The sequence below is a fragment of the Ascaphus truei genome, unplaced genomic scaffold, assembly GCF_040206685.1.
Source record: "Ascaphus truei isolate aAscTru1 unplaced genomic scaffold, aAscTru1.hap1 HAP1_SCAFFOLD_2789, whole genome shotgun sequence".
Classification (NCBI taxonomy): Eukaryota; Metazoa; Chordata; class Amphibia; order Anura; family Ascaphidae; genus Ascaphus; species Ascaphus truei.
Genome location: NW_027455738.1, coordinates 1 through 11,340, shown reverse-complemented (window position 1 = coordinate 11,340; position 11,340 = coordinate 1).

Genomic DNA, 11,340 nt, shown 5'->3' with positions numbered 1-11,340 from the left:
TAGGTGACTGAAGTGTTTAGCAGTTGAGAGAATGTGAAGATTACAATTACTTTACCAAATGAGTTACCCCCTCACAGCGCCAGGTGGGGCATTCACTCACAGCGCTTGGGGGGGGGGGAGGTGCGATCCACTCACAGCACCGGCCCACTCACTCACAATGCCGGGGAGGGGGTACGGGCTGCTCCAGGCCACTTCACTGTGCCAGCGGGAGGGGGATGGCGGGGCGAGCTGCTCCGGGCCACTCACTGCACGGGAGGGAGGCGGGCTGTTCCGGGCCACTCACACTCACTGCGTCATTGAGGGGGGGGGTGGCCTGCTCACTGCACCAGGGGGAGAGGTGGGGGGGCTGATCATGGGCGACTGGAAAGACCCACCCAGGTCAATAAGTCAGTCACCCACCCACCCAGGTCATTAAGAACGTCACCCACATCAGTAAGTCAGTAAAGGTCAGTCACCCACCCAGGTCAGTAAGTCAGTCACCCACCCACCTATGTCAGTAAGTCAGTCACCCACCCACATCAGTAAGTCAGTCACCCACCCAGGTCAGTCAAAAGGTCAGTCACACACCCTCCCAGGTCAGTAAGTCAGTCACCCACCCAGGTCAGTCAAGATCAGTCACCCACCCAGGTCAGTCACCCACACAAATTGTCACCCTGTCACCCACACACCCTGTCACCCACCCACCCTGTCACCTTGTCACGCACCCTGTCACGCACACACAGAGACACAAACAAACACGAGGAATTCACAGTATAAATATAGAAGTGCAAATAGCTAAAACGGAGTGTGTGCTGAGCACGTGAGTTCTAAATGAAACTTCTTTGCGTTTTGTCACTGAAATTGTATTTCGATTTTTAATGAAAAACAGCACCATCACAAACACAATTTTTGTGACTAAACAGCAACAAAAGACAGAGGTTTCACTTCAAATGCGTGTGCTCGGCACACACACCTTTTTTTACTACAGGCAGACTGGAGTTTTGACAATATCTTTTCACTAAAGCAATCTATTGCATTAGATACAGTATTGTTCATCATGTGTTCTGTAAAAGATTTCATGGTATACATTCAAAATGATATTCAGCATTCGATGTTATGTGTTGTTGAATATTAAAGTATTGTATTCTGATTGTCGTGGCTATTCTCAAACTCAGCCGTCAACAGAAGGCACTCTGGCTAGCTCTCCCTTTATCACCAAGTCTCATAAAAAAATAGTTGAACAATGTAGAATGTCTCTATTCTCTCTGATCAGTTCAGTCCTTCCATTGCATGTCTGGGAGGATGAAGAGATTTCCCAGAGTTTTCCCTTTTTCCTTCCGCTCTTTTCCTTGGATATTTCATACGGTTGTTGGTGTGTAGAAAAGTAATCAGAAGGTTAAGCATAAGCAATATTTTAGCAAGTAGGAATGTCCATATTTACTAAAAGACACTTTCCAGTGGTGGAAAATAATGTAGGCCATATGCACTTCAGAGCACTGCTTAGTAACTATATGGGCTAATATCTGTTGGAGTCAGATAGGGCAAATATTTTGTAAAACATAAACAGTAAGCTTTCCGTGCTCAGCGGTATTCTTTTGTAGTAAATCTCCCCTTGCAGCCGAGTGTGCAAGAGCACCTCCCCAAAATGCTCCTAAATATGGACTCCCAAACGGGAGACCTCAAAAGACAAAAGAAAATACACACAAAGCACACCGGGGATTACTATAAACCCAACTAATAAAATTAATTAGATATAAAACCTTAAGATAAAATAAAATCCTCCCAAATCGGGATTGTCAAATATTTTGTAAGCATATTGTGATAATGATGCCCTCTTTAATCCTACTGCATAAATGCATATCACACACAGATACACATAAAGACACACACACACTAATGCACATGCCCTACATACATGCACCGTACACCACAGTATACACAAAGACACACTAAACAAATATTGATATACACAAATCTACACAAGTACAAGGACACCCAGACCCAGATGTGTAAATACAGCTCTATACTTCTGAAATTATATGCCTGGGCTCTTTTGACCAACACCGTTATACCTAGTAGGCAAAGTAATCAATTACAGATTTATTTTGATTCAGAGGGGCATTGATTGCTCATATTTGGAGCTACAAAAAACAGAATGTTATTTCAGTTATTCGATGTTTCACTTTTCACTATAACGTATTCAGGTGATTGTAACACACTTTGATAATCCCTAGTCACAGTATTGTCACTATTAAGTATTATACTTGTTTTGACCACACACATCAGGGTTTGTGTGCGTCTGCTGAAACCAATTGTCCAAATGGAATAAAGTTACACTGGAATATGAGGGGGAAATGGCACACCCTGCAGCTGTAGCATGGATTTGGGTGCTCAGCTCTTTTTCTTCTACTGGACACAGGAAAACTTTAACATAAAAAACAGTGGTTGAACTCTGTTAAATTACAGCACTCTAGCAACTTTGTTGGCTGCTTAATATCTGTCAAGAGACAAAGTTTATGTTGGATAAAATCTGCTAAGGGAATAAATCCATGTTCCTCATCCTCAGATCGTGTTCACAGCACACTGGAACATTTATCTTTTTATGGGTTTTTTTTTTTTCTTTACCTGACAGCTGGCAAAGTAAATATTGTATTAAGATGTTTCCTTTTTTTCTGAATGGTTAAAGGAGTTCAGAATTGCAATACCAGGAGTTATATAATAAATGAGTGCATCAAACATCCCCCCTTAATTAATCAGTGTGTGGAAAAGACGGAGTTAACCCTTCCCCTGCCATGGGAGCCCCTCTGGCAGCTGAAGGGTTAATGTACAAACCTCACATCTTCCCTATCTCTTAACAGAAAGGATCTCCCTAGTTTAAGAAATACATTGGGCTACTGAAGCTAGCACCGGATTTATAAACAAAAACTACAACTGAAAGCAATGGGATTCTATTCTTCAAATAATTCTGGGTTTGCACAAATGTGCAGTAAGCAGACTGTTCAATGATCAACTTTTTCTACAGATTTTTGCTAGTGTTATTACATAGATACATACTGTAGTAGATGAGGTTGAAAAAAGACGTATGTCTATTTAGTTCAACCTATGCTAAAATGTAGCGACAGATACTTATCCTATATTTGTATTTACACATTTTTGATCCAGAGGAAGGCAAACAAAAAACCCCAGTGACTATGCTCAGCAAAGACTGGTTGTAGACTGAGGGTATAAATAGGAGGAGACTCCAATAGCCAGCCAAGGCGGAACCAGGAAGTAAAGTTGATTGGCTGCTGGTGCACACGGATGTGCCCTATGATGCAGCCTGATCAGAGATGAGGGTGAAACTGCTCGCGCGCCGTCCCACGCGCGTCACAAAGGCCAAGGAGCGCGGTTTGGAGCACGCATCACTCCCATGCCGATTCCTGGGCCCAAAGATGGCGGGACAAGTCGTGCGCCGACACGCGCGCGTCACGGAGGTCAAGGGGCGGGGCCTGACTCGTGCGTCAGCAGGGAGGCTGTCCGAACGTCAGCGTCATGTGACAGTGATGGGGGCGGGGTCTGAATCCGCGGGCGGTAGAACAGAGTGTGCAGGGATTGCACGCGCCCGCACATTGGGACCATGAAATCGCGCATCCTGGGTATCCGTCACGGAAGGCTTGTTGGGATGAGGAGACTTCTGCGACCGCCAGGATGGTGAATCCTCACACTAGTGTAGAGTAGTGTTCCTTCTCAAGTAGCCAGTCTTCCACATGCTGCATTAAACATGCTAGGTTGTAATCTCTTATTCCTCCCTTCTCTCTATTCATCTGCATTTTTTTCAGTGAAATTCTTGTTCTATTTCCTTGCCAAATTAACTTATTTATCCCTCTAATTAATTCTTTAATATCTTTGTGTTTGATTAACAGGGGTAGTGTTTGCATGGGGTATAGGAGACTCGCAAATGAAATCATTTTGATTACCGCTGCCCTTCCGAACAGGGACATAGGAAATGCCATCCAGCTTTTTAGTTTTTCCCCTATCTTTTATATAATAGGTTTTATATTAGTGTCATAGAGTCTTGATAGGTCTGTGTAACGGCGAGGGGTTAACCAAGCTCACAATAAAGGTTTAAGCCCGTTTGGTTACCTCTGATCCATGTATTGGGGTTCCAAAGTGTCAGCTCTTGAGCCCAGGGTTTGTACATTTCCTTTCCAGGAGTGCCAGCAAGCAGAGATTGCTGTGGTATGAGTTTCAAGGTGGTTTTGCGGAGAAAGTGTTGTCAGAATGTGCCTAGGTAGCTGGGGTCCAGAGTTGCTGGATAATTGAAGGGAGAACTCTGGCAACTCTGTCGGCTAAGATTCTTTGAGAATATCTTTATATCTTGATATATCAAGGATATAGGTCTGTACGAGTCTGGTCGTATAGGGTCCTTCCCTGGTTTATGTATACTTCTAATATAAGCTAATTTTTTAGATTTTATATTGTTGCATTTATTTCTTTGGTCGTTATTGAGCATTATGCTCTCTAGCTGGGCTTCACTATTCTTCGGGATTTTTAAATTCTTAAAAAACTGTTCTCTTTTTAATGGGTACAGCAAAAAGAATACCTGGGCGCTCTTTCTCTAGGTCCTAAAATGTAGAAACAGATAGATATTACCTTCCTAAGGGGTACAATTACCCTTTAGACTGAAGTCTCTTCCTGATGCTCAAACCCCTTTCAGGTTCTATCCAGGATCCTTGGTACAGACAAAAACATAGAAGAAAATAAGAGCATTTTATTATCTCTCTTTAATGGGTCAACTTTCCTTTATCGTACAATTTTTCATAATATTCCTTAAATATGTTGCTTATTTCATCGGCTGTTTTAGTCTGCTCTGTTGTGACTTTTAGTTTGGTGATTGGTTTCATGTTATTAAATCCTCTCATATGGATTTGAGTAAAATATGTACTCTTTCTCCGTGGGGTTAAAGGTCCACCAGGTATCTACCAGGTTTAGAGTGTCCTTCATATACGTCATATTTTGGTTTGAGTGTTCACTATGGGGCTCTCTTTCTTAAAGCTGCAGTTCAAGCTCCCGTTTTTTTTTTTTTAGTTTTTTTTTACTTCAATAGTTTCATGTGGGCAATCTCTACTTACCTGCTACATAGCTGCAGGTCAATTCGTTCTCTGTCTATTGATCGGCGAAGTTTGGCGACATCTTTAGATCTGGGGAATGTAAATGGTTGCTATAGGAACAAACATCCTTGTTAAAATAGAATACAAGAAAATTGGTCTTTGAATGTTGTTGTTTTTAAACTAGAAAATACTAAAAGTATTTTTTCTTACTACTGAACTGATTTATTTAAAAAAAAACACACATGCAGGATATTGCTTGAACTGCAGCTTTAAAACCTGATCTATCCATGTATACATCCTGGATAGTGTTCCTGTCCCCTCCTAGAATTACTGTATATTATGACAGTTTTAGCTTAATATTTTTGGAGGTAAGATCTCTAAAATATTGGGGGTTGCGGTCATTTGGGCCATATGCATTTCCTAGGATATACTCTTTATCCAGTATTTTAATTTTTTTTAGTAGCAATCTGCCTTCAGTATCTATTTTTGATGATAACACTTCTGGTGGTGCCCCCCTACTAATTAACTACTAAAGTTTGATTTTAATTATTTCATCATTACATTAGAATTTGGAGTGCTACAATAGGGGCCTTCTTTCTTATCCTTATTCACTCATAATGTTCTGTTCATACATGTAACCAGCACCCAGTTCTTCATTGACAATTGCTTGAGTGCATTTCCCCTTTCCCTTCCCCTACCCTTATTATCTGCCCTCCTACTAAGCAGGATGGCCACCCCCGCTTTTTTGTTTACTGCTGGAGAGAATATGCATTGACTTACACAGTTTCTCGGCAGTTTCGTGGATTACTTGATATCTAAGTGAGTTTCTTGGAGAAGTGTTAGGTCCACCCTCTTTTTTTGTTTTAGATAGCTAAGTATCTTTCTGCGCTTGATTGGGTTATTTAATACTTTTACATTCCAGGAGGCTATTTTTACTGGCAATGTGTTACATTATTTTTGGTTTTGTAGTGCTATTTTACCTTATTTTTCCAAGTCATCTCCCCCCTCCCCTGGCTAGTGCGACCCTGCTTTTGAGCATTGGGACTTCTCAACGTCTTCCGGAAACACTGAGTCACATTAACATCTACTGATGCAGCGGCCATTATTCAAACACTTCACGTGTCATGTACATTGGAATCCCAATTTGAAACCGCGGGATGAATTCCAGCCTTCCCGCACTAAGATGCGAGCGCGGCGAGAGCAGAAAAATGAATTTTAATGTTCTGGCTTTTAAAAACATGAAATTGATACAGTAGCACAGTAGCACAGTACTGTACACATTACAATTCAACGCGTTTCGAACGTCGCAGCGTTCTTTTTCAAGGATAAAATATAGTGTAATATGGTAAACGTTTCTTAGATAGAGGTTATTCCCAGTTTCACATTAATGTTGCTTTTGATAATGCCCTCAATACAGAGAGAACGTCATTGTTGCCCACTCGGGATATGGGTGATTCTTGCCTTGGTACTGACACAGAGAAATATGTGAATCTGCACGGTACTAATAGATCTGCAAAATACAATAATAAATGTCCATTATTTATCTCACAATTTAATAAACAAAGTGGGAAAATTAAATCTATTATTTGCAAACATTGTAACGTATTATCTATGGATCCTGTGCTCAAAAAATACACTGATTCTGGTCCTGCATTTGTGTACCGTAGGGCGAGAATCATCGAATCATATGTTTCCCCAATTGACATAACTACTTCTAGGATTGATAAATCTTTTATCACCAGGGGTTCTTTCAAATGTGGTTCTTGTAGCGTTTGTAAACATATGAAACCAGCCAAATGTTTTTTTCAGGACAATTTGCCGCAGCCACATGATGACGACAACAGTCATATTAAGAAATTCTATATCAATAATTTCATAAATTGTAAAAGTCAATTTGTTGTATATCTTATAACATGTGGCTGCGGCAAAAGATATGTGGGAAGAACGATTAGAGCTCTTAAGGTTAGGATATTAGAGCACTTAAGACTCATAAGATTGCATGATACTAACCATCCTGTTTCTAAGCACTTCTCCGAATGTGGTCAGGGGGGCATCAGGAATTTTTCGCAATAATTTATTGAATCGTAGGGAAGCGTATTGGATATTCATTCTCCAAACACGCTTCCCTATGGGTTTAAACATTGATTGGCAACTGGCCCATTTTCTATAAGAGATATATTATTGTTTCATTCTCTTTTCAGTTCTAATAAATTTTGTTTTATATTTTTTTAAATATTTTGTTACTTTACATATATTTATTTTTCAACTTGGTACATTCTCTGTTTTCATTTCCATTTTTTTCATTGTTATTTTTTTGATCATATTTTGATTATATTCTTGATCAATTTTTGATCTATTTTTACTTGTATTATACTCTTTTGTATTCATTTTACATATTTATATTGGTCATCCTATATGTATTTTCATACTTATTCCCTCGTTACTTCAAGTTAAATTAGTATTGTTTTTCGTTCTTTATTTCAGTCATTCATTTTTTGTTTTTAAATATTATAATCTTTGTATTATATTTTTAATATACTTTGTGGTTATATGCATTTTTAAGTATTATCTTTCCCTTGATCGTTTTTTGAATAGGTATAAGAGGTTCAGTGGCTTTGGTCATTGTTATTGTCTTTTGATATTTTCTTTTTGTCCCACTGTGGTTGCCGTATGCATTGCCCTTACTAACATTGCTTCACACTGCCTGTATTTAGGGTGACCACCCGTCCCCCTTTTGCCGGTACAGTCCCGGTTTTTCGGGAGCTGTACCGGTTTTCTGTGTGTACCGGAAATGTCCCGGATTTTCCTCAATGTGTCCCCATTTTTTTTGTCGCCGGCGGTGCGCGAGTAAGCTGCGGTGCACTGTGCGCTGTGCGCGAGTCTGCGGCGGCGCGGAGGAGGAGACTGCAGCAGCCCGGCTGGTAAGTATTTTTTTTTTTTTAATGCCAACACCACCCCCCCCCCCTTCGGCAGTTTCCTACCTTGTTGGCCAATCCCCAGCGTCCCAGCATTAAGCTCCGCCCCCCGGCATCATGCTTCACCAAGGACCGGCATGTGGAAAGGATGGAAGGAAGGGTGCCTGGGGGCGGGGCTTCCGCTTCCTGCGGCAGAGCACACGTGGTGTGTGTCTCTGCCCACGGCTCCTGGCTCTTCTGCGCGGTGTTTCCCCCCCTCTGCCCGCCCGGGGGGTTAGGAGGTGGGTTTTTTATCCTTTGCCTCCTGTCCTGGCGCTCCCTTCCCCCCCGTCCCCTTGGTTCGGGAGATGGGCGCGGGGGCTGGCAGTGGTGGCTGCGCGGTGTTCCCCCATTCTGCCCCGGGAGCCCGTGGCTGCCCTCCGGGGGAGGGGGGGCGGCAGTTTACCTTTGTGTCCCGGCGCTCCTATCCCCCCCCCCTAGGTGCGGGAGATGGGCGCGGGGGTGGGTGCAGGGGGAGGCGGAGAGCCACCTGCTCGTGGCTGCTTCTGTCTGTACTCCAGTCTGTGTGTGTGTGTGTGTGTGTACCAGTGACTGTGTGTGTGTGTGTGTGTGTGTGTGTACCAGTGTCTGTGTGTGTGTACCAGTGTCTGTGTGTGTGTACCTGTGTGTGTGTGTGTGTGTGTGTGTGTGTACCAGTGTGTGTGTGTGTGGGTACCAGTGTGTGTGTGTACCAGTGTGTGTGTGTACCAGTGTGTGTGTACCAGTGTGTGTGTGTACCAGTGTGTGTGTGTGTGTGTGTGTGTGTGTGTGTGTGTGTGTGTGTGTGTGTGTGTGTACCAGTGTGTGTGTGTGTACCAGTGTGTGTGTGTGTGTGTGTACCAGTGTGTGTGTGTACCAGTGTGTGTGTGTACCAGTGTGTGTGTGTGTACCAGTGTGTGTGTGTGTACCAGTGTGTGTGTGTGTACCAGTGTGTGTGTGTGCGTGTGTACCAGTGTGTGTGTGTGTGTGTGTGTGTGTGTGTACCAGTGTGTGTGTGTGTGTACCAGTGTGTGTGTGTGTACCAGTGTGTGTGTGTGTACCAGTGTGTGTGTGTGTACCAGTGTGTGTGTGTACCAGTGTGTGTGTGTACCAGTGTGTGTGTGTGTGTGTGTGTACCAGTGTGTGTGTGTGTACCAGTGTGTGTGCCAGTGTGTGTACCCGTGTCTGTCTCCCTCTCTCCCTCCCCCTCTCTCCCTCCCCCTCTCTCCCTCCCCCTCTCTCTATCCCCCTCTCTCACTCCCCCTCTCTCCCTCCCTCTCCCTCTCTGTCCCTCTCCCTCTCTGTCCCTCTCCCTCTCTGTCCCTCTCTGTCTCTGTCTCTCTCACCCTCTGTCTCTCTCACCCTCTGTCTCTCTCACCCTCTGTCTCTCTCACCCTCTGTCTCTCTCACCCTCTGTCTCTCTCACCCTCTGTCTCTCTCACCCTCTCTCTCTCTGTCACCCTCTCTCTGTCACCCTCTCTCTCTCTGTCACCTTCTCTCTCTCTCTGTCACCCTCTCTCTCTCTGTCACCCTCTCTCTCTCTTTGTCACCCTCTCTCTCTCTGTGTCACCCTCTCTCTCTCTCTCTCTCTCTCTCTGTGTCACCCTCTCTCTCTCTCTCTCTCTGTGTCACCCTCTCTCTCTCTCTCTCTCTCTGTGTCACTCTCTCTCTGTGTGTCACGCTCTCTCTCTCTGTCACGCTCTCTTTCTCTGTCACGCTCTCTCTCTCTGTCACGCTCTCTCTCTCTGTTCTCGCTCTCTCTCTGTCACGCTCTCTCTCTCTGTCACGCTCTCTCTCTCTGTCACGCTCTCTCTCTCTGTCACCCTCTCTCTCTCTGTCACGCTCTCTCTCTCTGTCACCCTCTCTCTCTCTGTCACCCTCTCTCTCTCTGTCACCCTCTCTCTCTCTGTCACCCTCTCTCTCTCTCTCTGTCACCCTCTCTCTCTCTCTGTGTCACCCTCTCTCTCTGTGTCACCCTCTCTCTCTCTGTCACCCTCTATCTCTGTGTCATCTTCTCTCTCTCTGTCACCCTCTCTCTCTCTCTCTCTCTCTCTCTGTCACCCTCTCTCTCTCTCTCTGTGTCACCCTCTCTCTCTCTCTCTGTGTCACCCTCTCTCTCTCTCTGTGTCACCCTCTCACTCTCTCTGTGTCACCCTCTCTCTCTCTCTGTGTCACCCTCTCTCTCTCTCTGTGTCACCCTCTCTCTCTCTCTGTGTCACCCTCTCTCTCTCTGTGTGTCACCCTCTCTCTCTCTCTGTGTCACCCTCTCTCTCTCTGTGTCACCCTCTCTCTCTCTCTGTGTCACCCTCTCTCTTTCTCTGTGTCACCCTCTCTCTCTCTCTGTGTCACCCTATCTCTCTCTCTGTGTCACCCTCTCTCTCTCTCTGTGTCACCCTCTCTCTCTCTCTGTGTAACCCTCTCTCTCTGTGTGTGTCACCCTCTCTCTCTCTCTGTCACCCTCTCTCTCTCGGTGTCACCCTCTCTCTCTCTGTGTCACCCTCTCTCTCTCTTTGTCACCCTCTCTCTCTCTGTGTCACCCTCTCTCTCTCTCTCTCTCTCTCTCTGTGTCACCCTCTCTCTCTCTCTCTCTCTCTCTCTGTGTCACCCCCCCTCTCTCTCTCTCTCTCTCTCTCTCTCTGTGTCACTCTCTCTCTCTCTGTGTGTCACCCTCTCTCTGTGTCACGCTCTCTCTCTCTGTCACGCTCTCTTTCTCTGTCACGCTCTTTCTCTCTGTCACGCTCTCTCTCTCTGTCACGCTCTCTCTCTCTGTCACGCTCTCTCTCTCTGTCACGCTCTCTCTCTCTGTCACGCTCTCTCTCTCTCTGTCACCCTCTCTCTCTCTGTCACGCTCTCTCTCTCTGTCACCCTCTCTCTCTGTCACCCTCTCTCTCTCTGTCACCCTCTCTCTCTCTCTCTGTCACCCTCTCTCTCTCTGTGTCACCCTCTCTCTCTGTGTCACCCTCTCTCTCTCTTTCACACTCTATCTCTGTGTCATCTTCTCTCTCTCTGTCACCCTCTCTCTCTCTCTCTCTGTCACCCTCTCTCTCTCTCTGTGTCACCCTCTCTCTCTCTCTGTGTCACCCTCTCTCTCTATCTGTGTCACCCTCTCTCTCTCTCTGTGTCACCCTCTCTCTCTCTCTGTGTCACCCTCTCTCTCTCTCTGTGTCACCCTCTCTCTCTCTCTGTGTCACCCTCTCTCTCTCTCTCTGTGTCACCCTCTCTCTCTCTGTGTCACCCTCTCTCTCTCTGTGTCACCCCCTCTCTCTCTCTCTCTCTCTCTCTCTCTGTGTCACCCTCTCTCTCTCTCTCTGTGTCACCCTCTCTCTCTCTCTCTGTGT